Genomic DNA, 12,479 nt, shown 5'->3' with positions numbered 1-12,479 from the left:
TCTGAGCTACAGACCTTTGATTTGGGCGATTCTTGAAGGGATTTTCAAGGATTAATTTGGGTAAGTGACTCTAACTCAGCTTTGGTAAATATATATGAATCTATCATTGTTTTTACAATTTAATTAGTGTTTTGGGTTGGAAATATTGTGAAAAATTGTAGAAACTTCATATACTTTAATTTGTGGATTTGAAGGTCGAGTTGAGATCGGAATTGAGTAATTTCGGTATGGTTGGACTGGTTATTGAATGGGTGTCCAGATTTTGTTAATTTTGTCGGATTCCAAGTCGTGGGCTCGGGGTTGACTTTTTGAGTTTTGTTAAAGAACCTAGCTTTATCATATGGAATTGATTCCTATAGCTTGTGTTGATTGTATTATGTTGTTTGTTGCTAGATTCGAGTCGTTTGGAGGCCGATTCGCGAGGAAAGGGCTCATTGGAGTAGAGATTTACGCGGTTTGAGGTAAGTAACACTTCTAAACTTGATAATGAGAGTATGAATCTCCGAACTACTTGTTACGTGGTATATGTTCGGGTGACGCACATGCTAGGTGACAGACGTGTGAGCGAGCACAATAGTAATTGTGACTCGGTTTATTCCATGGGACTGTGTAGCTACCCAATCTTATTGTTATTCGTGTAATCTCCATGTGTTAGAGGAATTGAGCTGTGATCCATGTTAGATATCATGTTTAGGCTATATGCTGGTACTATTCTGCTGTTGAATTATTTTTTTAAATTGCAGTTATGTACTCAGTCACATCTATCATTTGCATATCATATCTCAGTCTCTGTTGCCATTTATTGTTACATCATGTTGTCATTCTTTGGGATGATTGTCATGAGATTTGTGAGCTCGAGAGACTGGAGAGATTGATGACTGAGTGTGGCTGAGGGCTTGATTGTGAGTGATATTATTGGATCGGGAAGCACGCCGCAACAGGCTTTATTGAATCATGCCATGATTGGCTTATATTAGCGCTTGGGCAGGATCCGCCCCTCCGGAGTATGACATACCAACAATGAGCGCAGGTACCTACTGAGTGCAAGTGCCTAGTGTGAGTGTCGAGTACGAGTGCCGAGTGATTGAGAGTGTTGAGGGATTGGGAGTACCGAGTGATCGAGCGTGCTGATTGAGGATGAATACTCCGAGAGTATGAATATATGACTTTATCATTATGTTGTATTACAGTTAGCATGCATATTTGACATGTAGATATCGAGATGTAACATACCTCATATTAGTCGTACTTGGCATATTTTATCAGTGTTGAGCTCAAACTGTTAAATACCTGAAAGCATGTCTACAAACTGATTATCAGGTTTTTCTATGAGTTATTATTGTCATTTTCCTGACATATCTACGTTGTTAGTATCTGGATTTAGACTGTACCTTTCTGAGCACGTCACTGCTTTCAGTCCAAGGTTAGTAGTGTTACTTATTGAGTACATTATGTCAGTTGTACTTATACTACACCATGTACTTCGTGAGCCGATCTAGGTACTTCTGGGCACGGTGGTTACCGGATTTGGAGTTTCATCTGCTTGGAGATTTTTGAGGTGGCTGTTTTGGCGTCCGCATACCTCGACTCTCCTTCTTTTCAATTATTTAGTACTGGTCTATCTTTCTAGACAGTTGTATTAGCAGTTTGACTGTGTTGATATTTTAGTAGCTCATGTACTCAGTAACACCCGAATTTTGGAGAATTTTGTATTGAGTCGCGATATTTTCTTATCGGTTATTTATGAGATTTTCACTGCTAAGATTATTTCATTGTGTTTCAATTTAAAAATGCATGGTCATTTGTGCTTGTCGACTTGCCTAGTATTGCGATAGTGCCAACACGATATGTGAGATTTTGGGTTATGACAGATATAGGCAAATAATACAGTGTGAACAATGAACACAAAGTCCTCAAATACCAGATACCTCAATGATGGTCATCACCAAATCAATGGTCACATCTCAAGTAAGGAAAAATCATGAGTACGAGGACTCCTCATCAAGTATTTCTTACGATTAAACCAAGGTTAACGGCCTGATCCCATAAGAGTAAAGACACGAATTCGTGTCGTTGCGTACGTCTAGATACCATAAAAGTTCTGCTGAGGCGTTCGGCTCAATCCCATAATCGTGTATACTGCCGATGGTCGACCGGAATGAACCATAGATCCATCTCATAATACTGTCGAGGTGAACGGCCCGATCCCATAATGATACTATTAAGGCTATCAACCCAATCCCATAGGAATAGTGAAGACTTGACGGGTCACTGGCCCAAGTCACAAATATACGTGTGAGTTGTGAAATTCAATAAAACCTCTAGACAAATACATACAACATGGGAGAAGTTCGTAATAGGAAGTGAAATCTCTATTGCTAATTAATTAGAATAACTCAAATATTATAATTAAAACATGGCATGAGTCTAAGTCTACCCGAACCTAATCATGAATTCTAGAATTCGCATGTATACTCGTCACTTCATACGTGGGTAGCTCCCATAACATGTAGCACATAGCAAATATAACACATACGGGGTAAATCCCCCCCTCACAAGGTTAGACAAGAGACTTATCTTGCTCTTAAGTCCCATAACCGGCTGCAACGCCACTCTAACACCTCATGCCGATGCACATCGATCAGAAACTAGTCAAACAACATGCAAACCAATAAAAATATACTCCAATATTCATAAGAATCAATTTATAACAATTCCCATCTACGCTCGAAAAGTCAACAAAGTCAACATGCCCAGATTCCGAAAATATTCGAAGATAAACATTACCCATAGCAGCACGAACTCAAATAAATAATTTATTCCTAATTCCATATACAATTTCGCTGTCAAAATCCAAAAATACCATTTCTAGATTTTCTTCCAAAAATTCAAGAATTTCTATCAAATTCCATGGTAAAATCTATATATAATCTGTGTATTTAACTCGAAACAAGTAGGAATAACTTACCTTATGAGATATGGCAAAAATGGTCTACAAGAATCACCCCAAATCGTCCCACATGTGCTCCAAGAACTTAAAAGTGAAGAAATGAGCCTAAAAGTGGTCTGAAACAGCCCCAAAACTCACCCGAGGTCTGAGGAACCCCGTCCAATTATTCTAACTAGTTTATATACCCTATGTAAACTTGTTCAAAGTCTCTAAACATAAATTATAACATCGAAACCAAGAATTGAAGATCAAACTCAATTTCTTAAACTCTCTTAAATTTCAAACCATCGTCCTTCGTCGAACGCGTCCGAATCAAACTTAAACATTTCAGAATGAAGCCAAATTTTGCGTACAAGTCATAAATCACAATACGAACCTATTCCAAAGCTCAGAATCCAAAATGGACATCAATAACACAAAGTCCACTTCAACTAGAACTTAGGAAATTCTAAAACCTTCAAAATGCCAGCTTTCCATATTAAGCGCCGAAATGCTCCTCGACCATCCGATACTTAACCCGAACATATGCCCAAGTCCAAAATTATCATACGAACCTATTGGAATCTTCAAATCACGATTCCTAGGTTGTTGTCATGACCCGGAATCCCAACCTCGGGGTCATGATGGCGCCTAACATCCACTTCCTAGGCAAGCCGATGTGAGATAATTACATAGCAAATTTTTAACAGTTAAAAACACAATGATGATATACAACGAGAAATAGAAACCCAATCTAACACAATGCTAATATAAGTCACTTGATAATATTTACGCCTAGAAATCCGGAGTCACGAGTACACGAGCAACTAGAAGTCTACAAACAAAGTCTGAAATAAATATAACTGTTAAAAAGGAAATGAACAATAAAAGTGGGAAAAGGAAGGGGACTTCAAGGTCTGCGGACGCCAACAGATCTACCTCGAGTCTCCATATGCAATGATCCAAGATGGCGCACCTCTCGTACCTCGGGTATCAATACCTGTATCTGCACAAGAAGTGCAGAAGTGTAGAATAAGTACAACCGACCCAATGTACTCCGTAAGTGTCGAGCCTAATCTCGACGAGGTCGTGACGAGGCTATGACATGACACCTACGTAAATAAACCTTTACAAGTATATATAAATAAGAAATAATAACAGAGAATGGTAATGTACAAACTGGGAAGGGGCATGCAAAGGGGGAAAATATAACAACTGCGACAGGTATGAAATCACGAAATAGCCAAGTAAATCATCAACCAATGAAATCAGATAAACCAATGATATGAAAATGGAACAACATCACCCTTCGTGCTTTTACTCTCGTCCTTACCATGAAATGACGATACAAGTAAAATGAAATGGCACGGCATCACCCTTCTTGCTTTTACTCTCATCCTCACCATGCAACAATAAATAAAAGAGATGAATGGCACGACATCACCCTTCGTGCTTTTACTCTCTTCCTCACCATGCAATAATGAATAAATGAGATAAATGGCACGGCATCACCCTTCGTGCTTTTACTCCCTTCCTCACCATGTAATAATGATAATGTAAATACTATGGCACGATATCACCCATCGTTCTTTTACTGTCTTCCTCACCATGTAACAATGAAAATATGAATTTGAGTAATAAATAATACAGATAATGTATTTAATGTCAAATATGATGCTATGATACAAAACATCAACTTCCAGAAATATTTACTAATTATAAAGGGCAATAATTACTAAATGAATAATCAAAGAAATAATAATCTAACTAAACATGGTTATCATAATTAACAAAGCAATAAAATACAATGAAACAAGTTCCACCCACATGATTCAATGCAAATAACTACACATAAGTACTCGTCATCTCACATATACGTTGTTCCCACACATAAAGCATGTAGCAAATAGACTAACATGTCTTAATCCGTCAAGTCAAGATTAACCACGGCACTTACCTCGCTTCCCAATAAAATTGAAGCTCACCCGGGGCTTTGCCTGTAGACTTAGCCTCCAAACAAATCAAATCAAATCAAATATAGTTCAAACAATTCAAAATAAGCTTTAGAAACTACTCACAAGTGAAAAAGATTCAATCTTTAATGATATTGGAAAAAGTCAACAAAAGTCAATCCCGGGCCTGCTTCGTCAAAATCTATGATTCGGACTAAAACCCAATTACCCATTCACCCCGAGCCCGATTATGTGATTAATTTCGAAATCCGACATCAATTTGTGGTCTAAATCTCAATTTCTCAAAACCTCAATTTCTATCTAAATTCCTAACTCCTACCATGAAAAAGCATTGATTAAAGGTTAGAAATCAACGTGTGTTGGAAAAATAGAAGAAAACGAGTTCAAATCTACTAATCTATGATGTTGGGATAAAAAACCTCTTCAATATTGCATCTAGGCCGAGCTCAAACTTGAAAATGGTGAAAAATGGGATAAATCCTGACTTTGGAACATTTTAATCACTGGGCGTCAGGCCTTCTTCGCGTTCGCAAAGGTCCTGCCCTATGCATTCGCGAGAGGTTGCATGCGTTCGTGATGACCTGTCCCTCCTGGCCTTTGCGTTCGCGAGCCTGTGCTCACATTTGCGTAGTTCAACCCCTGCCTCCCCCAGATCCTCACCAAACCCATCGCGTTCGCCAGTGAAGGGTCGCGTTTGCAAAAGGTAATACCTCTGATGCTTCGCGTTCGCGACCACTTCTCCACGTTTGTGTAGAAGAAAAACCACCCCAACCCAAGTTACCATTCGCGATCGCGGGAGTAGCTTCGCGATTACGATGAACAAAATACCTGACATCAGCAGCAGTGAAAAACCAACAACTTTCTAAGTCCAAAATTCAATCTGTAACCTATCCGAAACACACCCGAGCCCATCGGGCTACAAAATAAGCATGTACACAAGTGTAATAACATCATACGAACTCGCTCGCGATCAAAACACAAAAATGACACCTAGAACTATGAATCGGAAATCAAAATGCATGAAATTTTCAAAGAAACTTAAGAACTTTCAAATTTACAACCGGACGTCCAAATCACGTAAAATCAATTCTGTGTTGCACCAATTTTTGCAGACAAGTCATAAATAGTGAATTGAACATATTCCAAGTTCCGAAACCAAAATCTGAACCCAGTAGCAACAAAGTCAACCTACGGTCAAGCTTAGGAATTCTTTAAATAAAACCTTCAAATTACTACTTTTCAACAAATCGCGTTAAATAGAGTCCGGGGCTTTCAAATTCAATTTCGGGCATACGCCCAAGTCCCAAATAATGATACGGACCCACTTGGACCGTCAAAACACTGATATGGGTCCGTTTACACCAAATATTGATCGTAGTCAACTCAAATCATTTTAAGGTTAAAATTCACATTTTCTTCAAATTTTCACATAAAGATTTTTCGAAAAAAGACACGGACTGCACACGCAAATCGAGGGACGCTAAATGTAGCAATTCGAGGTCTCGGAAAACATAAATGAAGGCTAAAACTCAAAATGGCCTATCGGCTCATCATAGTCATTTCCTCAAAAGTCAAAACTTGGTCAACTCTTTCAACTTAAAGATTCCGAATTGAGAATAGTCCTTCCAAATCAACTCCGAACTTCTCAAAAATCAAAACCGACCACATGTACAAGTAATAATACATGAAGTGAAACTACTCAAGGCCTCAAATCGCCGAACGACGCGCTAGAGCTCAAAACAACAGGCCGGGTCATTATATTCTCCCCCACGTAAATATACGTTCGTCCTTGAATGTTCCAAGAACCATTTCAGAGTTGCCCCAAAATCACTGTTTGACACCGCGAGTACCTACCCGTGCCACCACAACACATATGAGCACATCGGCTCAAGCCAGACTGAAGATCCTTCCTGCTACCTTAGGCCCCAAGCCACAGAACCAAATTCCCACATCCAGAATTCTCTACTCGGTCTAATTTTAACATACAAACACCGTATCAACCTCAACTCACTCTACCAAAATATGTTCATGCACCCATGCTGAAATCACACAATGTACCACACAATTTGTTTGTTCATAATAACATCCTCCTACTACAATGGCTGCAAATTCACGAACCAGATGCCCGTAGAGTGGGCTTATATCTCAAAACACATATAAGCCCATTCTCAACCCTCACAATAATGCACTCTGAAAGAGATATGCAAGAACTCATAACCAACCGTGAAATCAATAGCTCATGGAGTCTCTTCATTTGACAAGAACCATTGCCTCACTCTGAGCTGATTAGTGACATTTTCTCTCTAATATACATTATAATAATCCGATTACACTGATATCAGGTACAACAACCTCGACTCACTCAGTACAAGCTGCCCGGGTAATAAGCCACCTCAAACACCGTCTAAAATATCATACGAGGCCATCAATGCACTGATAAGACACAATTCGAATATGACCAATAAGGAAAAACGAACTCGGATAAAGAACTACCCAGCCCGCATAACATTCAAATCAATCAGACAGACACTATAAACCTATCTCAAGGGGAAGAAACAAAACACACGAAATAAGTATAAGGAACCGTACTCAACATCTCACTGTTGCGGCGTGCAACCCAATCTACATATCATACCTGTGGCAGCGTGCCACCCGATCCACACATAACAATCAGTAAGGAAAATACCCATCGATCCAAAAATGCTCATACCCACAAAATGCCCGAGCATCGACCACAAACATGCCAAGTGCATAAACGCAACCCTGTGGAAATAGATAGTGCCATGTGCTACAAAATGCCAAGCACGACTAAGGTGCAATAAATGACCTGCATCTCGAGAACCATCTCACTCATATAACACCACAAGCTACATTGGACCACAACACACATGTGAATAATCAAGCTGTCTCACAACCCATGATGCATAGAAGAGTAGCACCTAAAATAGGTTAAGGCAGGAATATCTTCCACCACACCCGAAGACTCATCCATAAGCAATGCTATGCTGAATAAACATATTGATCTGGTATCAAATATTCATTCACATAAGGCCTACCCACAGACGTCAAAGACGATTTCGGTCATCCCAAAATAGGCCAATAACCTTCCAAAGATCCCCAATGACCCTATCTATGACACATACGATCAACCGTCAAATCAAGAACAACTCTTACTATCATCCGCCCTAGGTAGCAAAATCTGCACATCCATGCCTACCAACCATACTATTACTGTGATGCAAATCAAGAATTCGTAAATCAATACACAATGCCTCTTCCACATAACATCATTCCCAGGCGACACAAAAATAGTGCCAGCATACTCTAAACATCTTAAATCTCTCTCCCAGCTCTTCCGAGCTCGTGACATTCCTGTCAAAACTGGATCTCAACCTTGGATCCTCAAATTACAATCCCATACCGCTCAGTGACTTATCATGCTGCTACACTAGAGTACAATAATTTCAACACAACTCCGGAACCACCAGTAAAATAAACACTTCATCAGCTAGAACGTTTCACTTAACTCATCTCAGAAGAAGAATTGCAACATAAAACTAACTCCCCATGACCGCAAAAGACGCAGAACTTAAGTCGCGGTATGAACCGCCATAACTCTTCCGGGACCCATTTACACATAACAAAACCATCAGAATCAAATACCTCCAAATCAATCAAATCACGGAGGCTGTCAAGCCCGCACGTACAACCACGAATAACCTGTATAGCCTTACACATCGAAGGAACTGTCCCTTTCCTTAACCATGATGATTCAAACCAGTACTAACTGACTCAACTTCTTCCAATTTACTCTTGACTTGCCTTTGAAACAACACTTCTATTCAAACACACAATAGACCTCAAACAACACTCATCCCGAGTGACCTTAATCATGAGACCTCGTCGGCTCAATACCTATAAACAATTTTAATTATACTCCCCTCATGCACATAATAACATCTCCAACTGATACACCCACTTTGAAAGATCTTCTGAATCCGAAGCTATTTCCTCCATCTTTGTAACATCGCACAGGAAGACCCAGTGACAATCATAGAAATATTGCAAGTCTTTTTCACACTTTGCTACAAAACTAATTCCATAGCCATACAATGAACTCGAAAATACTTAGGCACTGCACTTTACTTCTTGAACCCACTAGAACCATTGTTGAGAGTCACATACTCTGACCTGGTCCCAACTATATAGCTAGCAACCAGTTCTCCGGTACACACGAATACCCCAGAAGAAGCAATCGAATGACTCTGTTTCCTTGCACATTACCTTCATGAAGAAGTATCAAATCCAGGTCATTTCATGAACCTCCCACACCAAATAAGGTGAAATTGTAGCATAGAACCATCAAATCCATTGCTCGACTTACCCTTACTATTTTCTTCCTATCTTTATAGCTAATCCACCAACGTACTGATAACCCGATACTACTAAGGCACATAACCACGTGACCTAATTGCAAATGGTAGGTACCCTAACTAAGCTTTAAGACACAATCACATAAATCCATAAATAAAAATGACACCTCCTCGGTTACTATGACTTTGCACCGCTCTCCGCCAAATTTCTCGCAATCTCTTGTTAAACTTTGCATAACATAACTCAAATTATCATATCCAAACGCACAATCAACCTCCTGCCCGCTACACTATATTCTTCAAGCGATCCCAGCTCACATCGTAGTACATACTTCATGTTGGATATAAATTAAAGTTCTTTATAGGACCTTTACTACAAATCACTCAACTCCTAACACCTCACAGGAGACAGCCCACTTGTGTAACCTCCTATCGACATCTTCCAATGATATTGCCTTGATTACATCCATGACGAAATCAATTAATCCTTCTGAGCTCACACTCATTCACCAGTCGAAAGTGTCCGCTCGTTCCCATCAGCATCAAATGAAGGTCTAGCGTTGCATCCAAAACTCGAAGTCATATTACATTCCAAGATTTGTGGAAGCACTTGGCTATCCTACCACGAAATCCATACTATATGCTAACATTCTCACTGTCAGTTAACTATCTTCCGAAGTAAACTACTCACCTCTAGTAATTCAACCTCTGCGAGGCACCTCCCATCATGTCCTTCCTCATCCTTCGCTGCCCAAATACTTCCTCAAATCATAATCCATCTCCGTAGCACCCGAACTAAGAAATTGCTACCAACTATAAGCCTCCTTGAATATCATCTTTCTCAGGCCATCAACATTAGAAACACCGATTCGACTCTGAAATCGCTACACACCTCCATCTTTGACAACCGCTTCTTAGGAACCATTTCACAACACCTTTCCCCGAAGGCAAATCAATGTATACCATAACACCGATGAGCCTTAATGCGTTCAAACAAGGATGCCGATACCATATCAAAAATGAGAATTTCCACCAAATTCAAAAATTCCGTTCTCGCTACTCCCTCGACCAAAGACTGAACATCCATAGTCCAATTGCCTCTCCTCTGCTAGGATAAAATGCTGAATCTCTAAACCATGTACCGAATACTCCTCCTCTCAAGTCATTCATTGTCGCAACACATAGTTAAGCATCCTACAATTTACACCAGCACTGTGCGATAACAGCACAGGAACATCACACTACGCCGTGTAATGCCTCAAATCCATAGGCAACGCTAACACTGGGCTAAAATGACAGAACACCCCTCCATAAGGTGACGATAATAGTTCGGCCAAATGCACAGAAAAAAACATCCTTCACAACATCTGCAGCACCACTACCACTCCTCTATGCATAATTGATGCAAGAGCTCAACATCGTATAAGAATGGGTAAGAAGGAAATGAAGGAAGTTATCCTAACAACCTTGTAGCCTCTCGAAGATAAGCAAAGACATCTCCGTACCAATCCACAAGACTCTACTAGACTTGCTCATGACTCGCGAGACCTAAGTGAACCTAGAGCTTTGATACCAAACTATCACGACCCAAAACCCACTATAGGTGTAAGGCCCCGTTAAAATTTCCTAATGATTTAAGATTTTAAAGTGTGCCAACAGTATTTGGGAATAACGTGTTCGACTATTCAAGGAGACCGATGGGATAGAACCACATTAGTTTGAAATGAAAAATATATGTTTAATGTATGTTTGAACATACTAAGGAGTTTTGTGAATGGCAAGAATTCGTGTGGAATAAGTTGGATACATTAAGTGGAAATGATGTCTCATTTCTCATAAGATCCTACTTCAAACGTATGCTGCTACCAAAATATAATGACTTATGAGGTGATCTACCTATCAAATTAAATCTCTTTGAATCTAGTTTCTAACGCTTCAAACCGTTCATCCTTTGGACATTCCTACAAGAAGTTATGTTCAAATAACCAAAGGCTGGTTTGTAGCTTGCTACAGAGCTCGCGAGGCCATGTATGTAGCATGCTAGATCATGCTATATCTCTCGTGAGGCCAGGTTTGTAGCTCGCTATAGAGCTCGCGAGGCCAGGTATGTAGTCCGCTCCAAAATTTCAGAGTATCCATTTTTCTATCTTTATAACCCGAACCAACTTCGATAAATAATACTTGAAGCTCATTTTGGAGCAAAACTCTGATATTTTTAGAGAGAAGTGAGAGTGTTCTAGAGAGAGGAAAAAGCTCAAGTGCTTTGTTTATCAAGATCTTCTCCAAGCCTTGAAAGTAAACAAGAAATCCCTCAAGTTCTTCATTTAAGAGGTAAGGTTCCATACCTTAGTTTTCAATTTCAGATTTGGGTAGAAGATGATTGATTGAGAGTGTCACACCCCGAACCTACGGGGCGAGACCGGCACCCGGTGACTCATCTAACCTTGCGTACCAACTTGCGACTAAGGGACTCTGAATATATAATGTCATACTTTGTCCATGGGGCCACATTGCAAGACAAATTGTGAAGCAAAATATAAAAATGAACGAAAACTAACTCTGACTAAATATCAATATAACGCTGGGCCGACAAGGCCGTCATAACTACTACAACTGACAAACCAACAAAATATACATACAAGGCCTACAAGCCCAACATACTGCACTAAGTGACAGGATATGTCTACAAGCCTCTACTGATGGATCTAATGTGATCGGAACAGGGCCCTGACCTTCCCAAAACATATATACATATATACATAAGATGTACACAAAACTCTAGACCCGGCAACTCCGAAGGAGGTGGAGCTTACTGATCAGGATGAACTCGGGCAACACCTACTGAAGAGGTCTACCCGTCTGTCTGTCTGAACCTGCATGCATAAAATGCACCGCCCCTAGAAAAGGGACGTCAGTACGAAATAATGTACTGAGTATGTAAGGCAATAAAATAATTAAAAGCTAAGACTGAACTGATAATATGAAAACTGAAGGTAACTGAGAGTCAAAGATCATCTGGAGATATACTTACCTACTGATACTGACTCAACTCTATCAATATAGTAAGTAAAATAAATGCCCGGCCCTATAAGGCTCAGAACTTGTAACTGCTCCACCGTAGTAGGCTCGCTCATAGGAGCTCGGCCATACTAGTCTCTGTATCTCGGCCATTCTGGGCTCGGCCACAGTAGGCTCGGTATATAA

The sequence above is a fragment of the Nicotiana tabacum genome, chromosome 2 (genome assembly GCF_000715075.1).
Source record: "Nicotiana tabacum cultivar K326 chromosome 2, ASM71507v2, whole genome shotgun sequence".
In the NCBI taxonomy this organism is placed as follows: domain Eukaryota; kingdom Viridiplantae; phylum Streptophyta; class Magnoliopsida; order Solanales; family Solanaceae; genus Nicotiana; species Nicotiana tabacum.
This window is presented reverse-complemented; position numbering follows the sequence as displayed.